We start from the raw sequence: 10,828 nt of genomic DNA, 5'->3' as shown, positions 1-10,828 counted from the left end.
TAATGTTTCAGATCAAATTGTTTGACGTGTGTGCATATTTGTACAAAAAATCATGTCATGTGACTCAGTCCGTGGCTCCATACAGCCTTTAGACATTTCACCAGTGCAACCTGAACTGCAATATGTAACCTCATATTTATGGCCATACTTTTACCTACTTGCACACTACGTACATTTTTTACTGTTAAAATAGACTTCATCTGAGAAACAGACTGATGATCCAAACTCTCGGAGCAATGATTACACGGCAGTGATTGAAAGAGAGACTCGTTTTGTTCATGTGATGAAATTTTATGAAGTAATGTGAAATTATCATACCAGAGCCAGAGTAATTTTGTTGTAGTGATGTTGTGAACATGGAATATCAAAACTACAAGTGACAGATAATTAAATGTTGAGCAGTAGGTGCAACCTGTGTTAGTCTGTGGCATCAAGGTAATCATGTAAGGTGGCGCCAGAGACAAATATGTTTCTAATTCCTAATGCTGAGCTCTCCAGTGAGTGTTTTTTGTAGTCAAAAGTGGAGCTATTTTATTAAGATTTGAATTTGGAAATTTTCATCGCCATATGTATGTGGCAGAGACATATATCAATTGCTTCCAGACCCGAAACGAAAGACTGCTCAGTCCTTGGCATTTTGTTAGTCAAAGAAGACTGTTCTTGACATTTCTTGTTTTGCGATGGTTTAGCCTATTGAACACTAAATAATTGGAGTACATGTATATCATTATCAGACTCTTCAGCAGACAGAAACAAGCCTTGAACGTTCACTATATTCATTTCAAATTGTGATATTGCTTCTAAACCCAGGATAAGACAATAAGGTAGGATATATTTTTTTATTTACAGAATATGAGGCCTGTTTAACTTATGACATGTATATAGTTTCTTTTTTCATCGACTGATAACATTTTCTGATAAATATACTGTTACAGCAACAACATGAATAACAATTTTTATCTGTGATTCAAACTAATTCACCAAACAAAGAGGTACTGTTGAAAACAAAAATAGATCATCACCCATTTGTTTTTGATGTACATTTTAGCAAGATATCATAAAGAAATAAAATACACAAAATAATATGAAACATATATCCATATATTTTATGGTATACATATAGTTGTATTTAAGAATTGTGTAACATTGTCAGTTTTCCACATCACAGAAAGACATTAATCAAAATGTGGTTATTTACACGTTGCTAATGCATTGGCAGATCCTGGGTGTTTTTACCCATGACTATTTGGGAGAGAAAAATACTTGTCATATTATTAATATCGATCAACATATGAAAATATATGAAAAGATTTAAAGTTTTAATCAGCTATGAAACATAAAGCATTGACAAATCTATCATAGTTATTCAGCAAGCACGTCAAATTTTTGTACAAAATTATGAATGCAACATATGTCATATTTGGGATTTCACTTTCTTAGTAAAGTACAAATTCTAGTACTTTTTCGGTTGAGTCCCATCCGGGATTCGAACCCGCACCCTCAGAGTCAGGCACCTAATCGCCAGCACACAAAGTCAGCCGCCTAGCCCGCTCAGCCACCGCGACTTCCACATGTCATATTTGGGATTTCACTTTCTTAGTAAAGTACAAATTCTAGTACTTTACTAAGAAAGTGAAATCCCAAATATGACATATGTTGCATTTGACCACTTTCTAAATGGCATCGTGTAATCATAACAAAATTATGAATGTGATTTAACTTGTTCTGAAGTGTGACATATAAGTTTAGCATACATGTAATATGTGCTCAATATTTATTAAACAGTCCCCAATTTAATGTGAAGCTATAACTGAAAATAGATTTTAGTTTTGAAACATATATCGTGCAGTTGCTACTAGGAAAAAGAAAATCATTAATGTTCTTTTGAAACACAGATGCCACGTCAATATCCGCGTACCTGTTGTTTATTCTGATGTTTATAAACGTATTTATAAACGACCATGTGCGAATAAAGGAACAAGCTAGGATCAACATGCATCACAAGTATATCTTTGCCATCTTTATGTTCAGTGGAAAATAAAGTAAAGTGCCTAATATGAACAAAAATTCAAATAAAAGATACTGAAAAACTTGCATCTGTAGTTTTGATCGACTACTGTTTCCGGGTCACGAGAGCATGGTTTGGCTATGTGCGAATTATATAATTAAACATATTGCCGTGAGCTCTGATTAATCATTGTAAACAGTTATTTGTGCTAAAGTTAGGTTTGCCAGACGAAATTCATTGCCAACTTTTCTGTTAATATTCAATGGCGAATGAATATCATCAGGCAATCCCTGTCTGTGACATTACATCCGGTGACCTTTGCACTTGCTAGAAAACAGATTTCACGATCTTAATTTTCGTATGTCTCTCGTAATATTAAACGGAAAATGATACATGAAACACTTGTACAATGAGAAATTCTCCCTCTCTCGCCAGGTCTTACACAGAAGAGTTCTGTAAACATAAAATATTTTATGTAGGAGTGGGACAAAGCGCGCCATGTTTGTTTTTCGTACGTGTAACACGATCTGACACCGGCTTTTTCCGGGTTTGTGGAAGAATTCATGAACCACAACACTTGAAAGTTGCACCCATGACTGTTTATAAATCATGTATTTTATTCTGCTACTTTCATGACATAAGAAACGAATTTCGAATGTTTCCTTTTTTCTTTCAGAATTAATTTTTAATTTGTCGTCGCGCGGATATTTGCCGATACAAATATACGACATAAAAGTCAGATACGTATGAAATATCAGTAGGAAGAATATTGAAATCGGTTTGCAATAATTGGACAATTGATTCGGTTCCTAATATAAAACGCATCCGGCTGTCAATCGAGTAATTCAGGTTAATTCAGGAAAAGTTACCTTATTTATGTTTGTCTTGTAATTAATATCTCTACGTTTGAAATTATCTGGATATGTTTTTATAATACTGTTTAGTTTTCTATCTAGAATTAATGCGCTGAATATTTTTTCAGTTGTTCCTTATTTAGTGATTCAACGACTGTTTGAAATCACCAACCCACTCGTAATTACCTTCTTTGAAAAAAGTGTCTATTTAGTGGAAGAGACCGAAAATACTGGCATCTACTTAATGGGACTTGACATAGCTGAGTGATCTTAAAGTGTCTACGTTGTGGGACGCAAGAAAAAAGCTAAGGCTACCATAAAGCGGACACTTTTGAATGTGGACACATTATTCAACATAGGACATAGGACGACAAATACTGATAACAATAACAAAATGTGACTTAAAAGCACTATTAATCTGTCATTTTAAAAGTTTTTTCTAGGTAGACTTAATCAATCAAGTAGTTCTAAGCACTAAAATTTGAACTGTGACATTACTCAGAGATGTCACTGAAACTATAATTAAAAGGTCACTGGACCAAAGTCACTTCGGAATCGCTGTCAGAGTCAAAGTCACTAAATATACACACACTTACCCAAGCTTTAAAAGTTCAGACACGTGATCCGTGTAGTCAATCTCACTCAATATTTGGCTGATGAGGTCTCGCTTTAGGGATCGTAGTCGTGCGCCGATTGTACGATGTTTCTTCCTGCGTGGTGGTTCACGCCAGTGGCCTTGGGGTTGCTGCATCATGGCCTCGGTGACTGACTGCTCTCGTTTCAGAAGACCAACAACCTCGTAGTTATTTGGGTGTTTCTTTGCCGCGAATCTGTTGATCTTGTAGTGAAATATTTCCAGGTTGTTATTCGTCCGATGACCGTCGTTTTCAAAGTGATTCCACATGGTAGGGCTCCATGGTCCTTCGATCCAAGTGGTTGAAACATAGTCCATAAGGCGCGTGACCTTTTCTCCACCTGGGCTATCACCAACAGTCTCAGCCCACACATCTTCGACCTTGTCACGGGGAACAAGAGGCAATGCAGCAGCTCTGCGGACCACCTTCTTCACTTCAGTATCTTCCGAATATTCCACAGATAATAGACCCTTCTGGGTGTAACGCCAGATGCACTGAGTGAAGTGAAAGAAGCGTCCTCGGATCTCGGTGTTGGGAAAATCATGCTTGACGGTGTTATGGGTCGCTCTTTCAAAGTCTGGCTGTATAGTCGGAGGAGAAAGATGATGACCAAGGTTATGTGCGACTTCCTCAATGTACTCAAACATACGTATATATGTTTGTTCTGTCCTATTTGGCAACAAGCAAAACACCAATGGGAACATGTGTCCTTGAACTGTTGCATGCAAAGTATATATTTGGTCAAATATCCTGGGTGCTGAGGAAAACTCCAAAGACTGTGTCACCATCACACAAACGTTCGAGGTTCTTGTCAGTTGTGAAGATAAGTATTTGGTCTCCGTCACCGGTAGTGTGTAGGAACTGGTCACCAGCACCAGTCAAAGCCCACGTGTCTGATGTCTTGTCTTGTCTTGGGAAGACCAGACAGGGTTTTCTGGCGTTGAAGGTATAGGATTGTCTTCAGTGATGTAAACGCTGGAATCCCTCGAAGGAGACCGCCAGGCACTGTATCATCGTGTTTTCGTAAGTTGGCTATCTCGTCGTCGTAAATCGTAGGGATTGGCGTTGTGTCAGTCTTCGCTCTGTTAATCAGCTTGGATTTGAATGCACCAACTTCAAAGGTGAATACAGGATCCGCGTGGTTGTGGGCGTTTTCTGCTGTCTGGAGTCGATCTTGACATGTCACGATGTAAGATGAACAGGTTGATTCTACACAGTTCCAGTAGGTCTTCTCTCCTCTCTGACGATTAAGGCGAAACTTGTTCTTGTTGAAATATAGATGTCTTCCCCCTGGACGCTCTCTATGAACCTAACACTAACTTTTAACGCTAACATTTGCCATTTTTCAATACAAGGGTGATGGAACTTTAATGACACCATACTTATATACCCAATGCACAAAAACAACGAATTGGTCTACTCCAACAGTGTTTTCATAATATAAGAGAAGATAATAATATGACGACAATACCTTTCTCAGCGTACCTAGCGGTAATTTCCTTCTGAAGACATGTGATTTTATAATGTAATTAGGTTCAAATTAAATTGAGCAATGATAAGTAAATCTTATCAACTCATGACTTGTCTCATCCGAGTGTTGAGATTAAGATCACCTTTTATTGTAAAATGTCTTTAATTGTTAGGAGTTTAAATTTTGTATTTCTCGGTGTTTGATTTAATGAATGTGTCCACTTCGCAGCATATACTCCATTTTAGAAGCGTCTACATAGCGACACACTATTCATTTCCGCGTTATCTACTTCGCGGTACTTGGGAAATCTGATTTATCTACTTATCAACGCCTTATGCTTAAAGTAATTCAGCAGGCTAATGGTTAACACCCAGAAATGTTAACAAGACACGAAAACAACGAATGCTCCGGTGACGTTTGCCTGAAGTCAAGAGACTAAGAAGGATGTCTGGCTGGACTGCATCTAACAAGTACAATTAATTAATACTCAAGAAGTCTCGGGACCCGAAGTCCTTGGCATTTTGCAGCTGTGCAATGAAAACCATGTGACACTGGGAAAACCTCTTGATAGTGCTTACTTCCGGCCTCCGTATAACTGCGTGATGCGTATTAAGCACGACGAAACACACATACCGCGAGCATCAAAACGGTTATTACTACAGTGGAAGTTGTCAAAACCGGCATCTGTCCAATCCGACACGACACTGGCATAAAATCTCAGTCCAGTCTGCGGTTTATACATTTATCTTCAGCTCTACATTTGAGCACTCATTGGGGCTGAAGAATTAATCCGTTTTAGACAGCTTCTACTGTATTTCAACATAAAGTGGTGTTTATTACACATCATGCACTACGCACGCATGGAAACACAGCTTTATCTTTTGAAATCACATCCAGAAATCACGACTCTCTTCTATTAAAAGTCACAGACAGTCTCTTACTGATGCAGTATACAAGCACCTGCTCACCCGAGCTCATCACAGGTGATACGCAGTGCCGTGAAGATATGCCAGTCCTGGTCACAAAAGACAAACATCTACTATAGTTAAATCACAAAACTAACGGACAGCATCATCTACAAGGTGCCCAAGAGATGCCTTGGCGTACTGTAAGATGACGTGGCGTATTATAAGATGCCGTGGCGTACTGTAAGATCCTATGAGGTACTTATAAAAAAAACTGTGAATAAGAAAAGCATTTGAAATTAGAATGTACATTTTATACGAATCTTATACAGTAAACACCAAGAAAGCCCCACCCTCGTCCCTTTATGAATTGCTGAGAACCTGGCAGAGATGAGTTAGAAGGCATTAGTTAACATGACAGCTGAACGAGACAGCTTTATGTAAGTCATGAATATATACAGGTTATAAAGCGAGTGTGTTTGGGGATGGTTAATGATCTGCTTCGGGAATATACATTGTATTTAGCGAGCCTTGGGGGGGGGTGGGTGGTGGCACACTCAACCTACTCAAGGCTCAGATATGCATACAGGATAATCTTGAGCATCATACAGACCCACGTACAGAGTTTCCTTGACGTGTTAGACTCCAATATCGATGTGTGCTTTCTAATCTATCCCAAGATCAAGCAGTGCATCAACGGGCAGGCGGGTTCGTTCGTAGGGGAAATGTCTCGCCGTGATATTATTAATGAAATAATTAGAATCGCTTGAGCAGCATATAGACGGTGTATACAGTGTTTTCAGATTCTGTATTTCCTTTTCAAATTACTTCTCACATTTCTTGTATTTTATTCGCAAACTTTTGTTTCTCCTAAACTTGTTGTGTACTGTGAATCTGATGTTAATTGATAACAAATTGGTTTATATTTCGATCGTATGATATAGCTTTGCTGACCCCGAGTGAATATGCTAGGCTCAAAATAGATACTGCGAAATATTCTTAAAAACCTTCCGCGTGCAGGGTGATCATAGAAAGTTGTTGTGCGCAGCTTTTGTAAGCTGTATGAAGCCCGGGGCTGGTTACACGCCTGAGTGCTCTGGCTGCCATCACGCCACCCTCTCCCTGTATGTGAATTGAGTCTGCCTGGTTGTGTAGGCGTGCAGTAGCGGGATTTCCATGGTTAAATATAGACTTGGTTTTGCGGAATACTTGCGTTTTGAAGTTCACAGAAGCCTATTCTCAGCACGTGACTCTGATTACCCAATCAATAACTTCACTTATAAGCTGAAGTGACGCGTTCGTTAAAATAGCCCCACTGATGTTATTGTCAGGACATGATTCAGAGCACACCGCACATTATGTCATCTTGTGTATTCATTTTGAAATTCACCACGAAGTAGGAGAAAGGTCAAAGGACATATTTCAGTATTCTACATTCCCCTTGCTTCAATAATGGGCAGTCAGTCACGCGGTATAAACACTCAGCGGACATTTTGAGGATTCACACTGACATCTGTGTTTGTTGTGGATACAGAACGCTCCTGGTGGTAAGTCTAATATGTCTGCAGACTGTAGCCTATCATTATGTGCAGTAGTTTAGCGCTCGGAGCCACGATGATGATCGACAGACTCCTGAGCACAGGTTCCTCTAAAGCCTTTTAACTATGCCTGTTTTACGTGTAGTTTACGATCTGGAGTACCGGTGTTCAAACCCGGGAATCTTCAGTAACCCGTGCTTGTCGTAACAGGCGACGAACGGGATCGAGTGGTCACACTCGCTGACTTGGTGTGTTCACATCCTATTTCAGTGGATCGATAGTCATGTGGTGCTTACTGCATCATCTGGACTAGATTCGATTATTTAGAGACCACGGCGATATAGTCGCAATGTTGCTGAGTGCGACGTTGAACATACATGGATACATACAGACGTACGCACGTGCACACGCACGCACACACACATGCATCCATACATACATCCATCCATCCATCCATACATACATACATACATACATACATACATACATACATACATACATACATACATACATACATACATACATACATACATACATACATACATACATACATACATACATACATACATACATACACTATCCAGTTGCAGAGGTAAATATGTGCGTCTTGAGACCACTTTTAAAATTTGATAGTTCTATTTCGGAACGAAGGATGGATGATAAACAAACCAACAAGTTCAGGTTCAACACGGGTGACGGTGTAGATTGGTGGAAGACAGGTTATTTTTTACAGGACCGAGAAGAATTCATGTACATTACTTATTCCCTTATGTAGGAACCAAATTCTGTTCACTACTGAGTTCTGTATAAATACCTACCTTAATAGCCCACGTGTGCAGCTACCCATGTCTGTCGTCAGAATTAATTATGGAACCAGGTGGTCAGTCTTTCTGACCTGGTTGGATGTTTATGACCCGAACTGTATAGATATCACTCACGTTTTAGGTCCAGACTTTATTATTTACAGACCGAGGTATAACATGTTGCACATAACTCAATGCTCAATTAAGGCGTTAAACAACAAATATATTCTCAATATGATAGTTATAGGGACATTCTGGTTTTGTAATTTTGGTTTCTCGTCTCACCTAGAAAGACTTACATTGCGCATAGATGTTGTTAATTGAAATATAAGGTATGGTAATTATTTATGCCTATGAATCGGTATGAGAGAGGGGGGGGGGGGGGTGAGTGAGTGAGTTTAATTAGTCTCACGCCTCTTTTAGCAGTTAATGTTCCAGCAATTTCACTGCCGGGGATTGGGGGTTGGTTGGGGTGGCTTGAGCGAGACACCATAAATAGGCTTCATACGTTGTTCCTATGTGGGAATCGAAGCCGGGTCGACGATCGACATGACGAGTGAAGGCTTTAACGACTATATATATAGGCTAGCCCACTCCCCCTAGAGAGGGGATGTTGATGTTTAATTGGGTTAACAGCTAATTCATAACTGGTTTTGACGTGACATATATGGGGACTTATGTCGTGTTATATTTTAGGTATTTCGCTCATATTCACATGTGTAGCGTATCTTATAGCCGTGTACACACGAGTTCCTGTCATAGTTCTGCTTTATTGAAATACATCAATATCCACGTGTACAAAACTTACCGAAACAACAGCTGGCATGCTAACAAATCAACAATTTTATTGACACAACAATCGATATTATTTTGGACACTGCAATGTATAAGAACATGTAATCGGAGCCACAGAATAGATTTTGCAATCATCTTCACTGGTGTGAGCCAGGGTGAAGACTTACTGCCATTACTATTTTCAGACGAAAATCTACTTCTGTATGAAGATTGTGTTCTGTCATTCAAGCAGCACGTACGCCCAAAATCATCTACCATATACGCCTGTAATAATAATAGTGTTAAAAGTATGCAAACAGCACACGATTGGGGATAGAGGGAGGGTTGGGCGCGGCTGTAACATGAAACCCTCTACAAACTGCTCCGAGCCGGAGGGCTTATCCTACCTTGGTGGGTTAGTTTCTAAATATAGAATTTAGAAAGAAACAAATAATTCTTTTCAAACTGGAAATGGAACCTGACTGAGATGGGAAACTGAAATCTAGACTTGTTTCATCTAGGGCGTGACAGTTGCTGCAAGGGCTGGGCGGAAGGAAAGCTAATTAATGTAGTTTGTGAGACAAACCACGAACTGTCCAAGCCTCAGCTCGAAACAGTAAAGTGCGATCTGGGTCAAGGTCACTGTTCAGTTCTTACAACCTAGCTGGGACTATATACATCACTCGGGGGAAATGAAACCGAGGATAAACTCGATTACTCACTCAAGTTATTAAAGGACGACTAAACTCAATTTTTTGGTACTCTTTTTATCACTGCATATGAAAGACTTTTGGTCAGTCATAAACGAAACACCATTTAAAAAAAAACAACTTGTGGTTAATTAATACCAAGCGCTTAAAAGTTGCTAAAAAGCTGTCTGCTTCTCTCTCGCCCGCAAACGAAACCGCAGACAGGTTACGTAAGTGTCGCCAGAGCCCTACAGTGACGTCATAGAAGGAACGATTTCCATTTAAATGTATAGAAAATGTGTAGGAAGCTCGTCATTTTGCTGATTTTTCGACGTCACCAAAGACATGCCGAATTGTTGTGTTGCCGTCAATTGTTCCTTGGGGTCGGGTGATGGTGTCACTAAGCACAGATTTCCACCAGACTCCGTAGTTTGTGCTTAAATTGGTTGTTAGTGTGTGCGAAGTGAGCTTTGTGGAAGCCTGTGGTATATACTAAATCGCATGGTTCGCCCCCAAACACGCTTCCAGGATAGAAAATGGAGTTCAAGTTTCACCGAGCTTATAAAATCAAGAATGCTTACTACACATTGTTGACCAAAAGGATTTTGCATGGATATGTCGCTTTCTTCCTCTGAAACGAGGTTGTGGTCGAAGTGACATTATTATCGTAAGTAATATTATATTTACCCCTTTTTTTATTGATCGATTCCAAGACTTGAAATTGTTATGTTATATGCAATGTCATGTAAAATCGTAATGTCCATCAATAAAATACATATTTTACTACCAGTAGAAAGTAATTTTGATTTTGTAAGTCGGTGAAAACAAACTTAAATAGCATTCATCCTCAGACCGGGGAAGTCACAGGCTAAAGTCCATTAGAATTATTGAGATTATGATTTGTTCTCATCAAGTTAGAAAATCAAAACTACTTTTTACTGGTAGTTAAATATGCATCTGAATCATGGCCAAAAGGATTTTGCATGACACAACTTTTAACATAATTCATTCAGCAAGTTTGGGGTCGAAGTGACATTTATATTGCAAGCAATGTTATTTTGACCTCAACCTCACTTCCAAGAGTGAAATTGTTATGTTATAAGCAATGTCACGCAAAATCCTATTGTCCATCAATAAAATACATATTTTTC

At 39.1% G+C, this 10,828-nt stretch overlaps 1 protein-coding gene across 1 annotated transcript in view; it reads left to right on the top strand.

Annotated features, from left to right (window-relative positions):
- The first annotated feature begins 7,199 nt into the window (after positions 1-7,199).
- Positions 7,200-10,828, top strand: part of LOC137260238 (chitin synthase chs-2-like) — a 35,748-nt gene continuing 32,119 nt past the window's right edge. Inside the window, exon 1 of the mRNA XM_067797932.1 lies at positions 7,200-7,420. The gene's annotated coding sequence lies outside the window, so the exon portion shown is untranslated. The remainder of the gene's footprint in view (positions 7,421-10,828) is intronic.

The sequence above is a fragment of the Haliotis asinina genome, chromosome 13 (assembly GCF_037392515.1).
Source record: "Haliotis asinina isolate JCU_RB_2024 chromosome 13, JCU_Hal_asi_v2, whole genome shotgun sequence".
Taxonomy (NCBI): Eukaryota; Metazoa; Mollusca; class Gastropoda; order Lepetellida; family Haliotidae; genus Haliotis; species Haliotis asinina.
The sequence above is the reverse complement of the archived record's forward strand: the minus strand, read 5'-3'. Positions and strand labels throughout refer to the sequence as shown.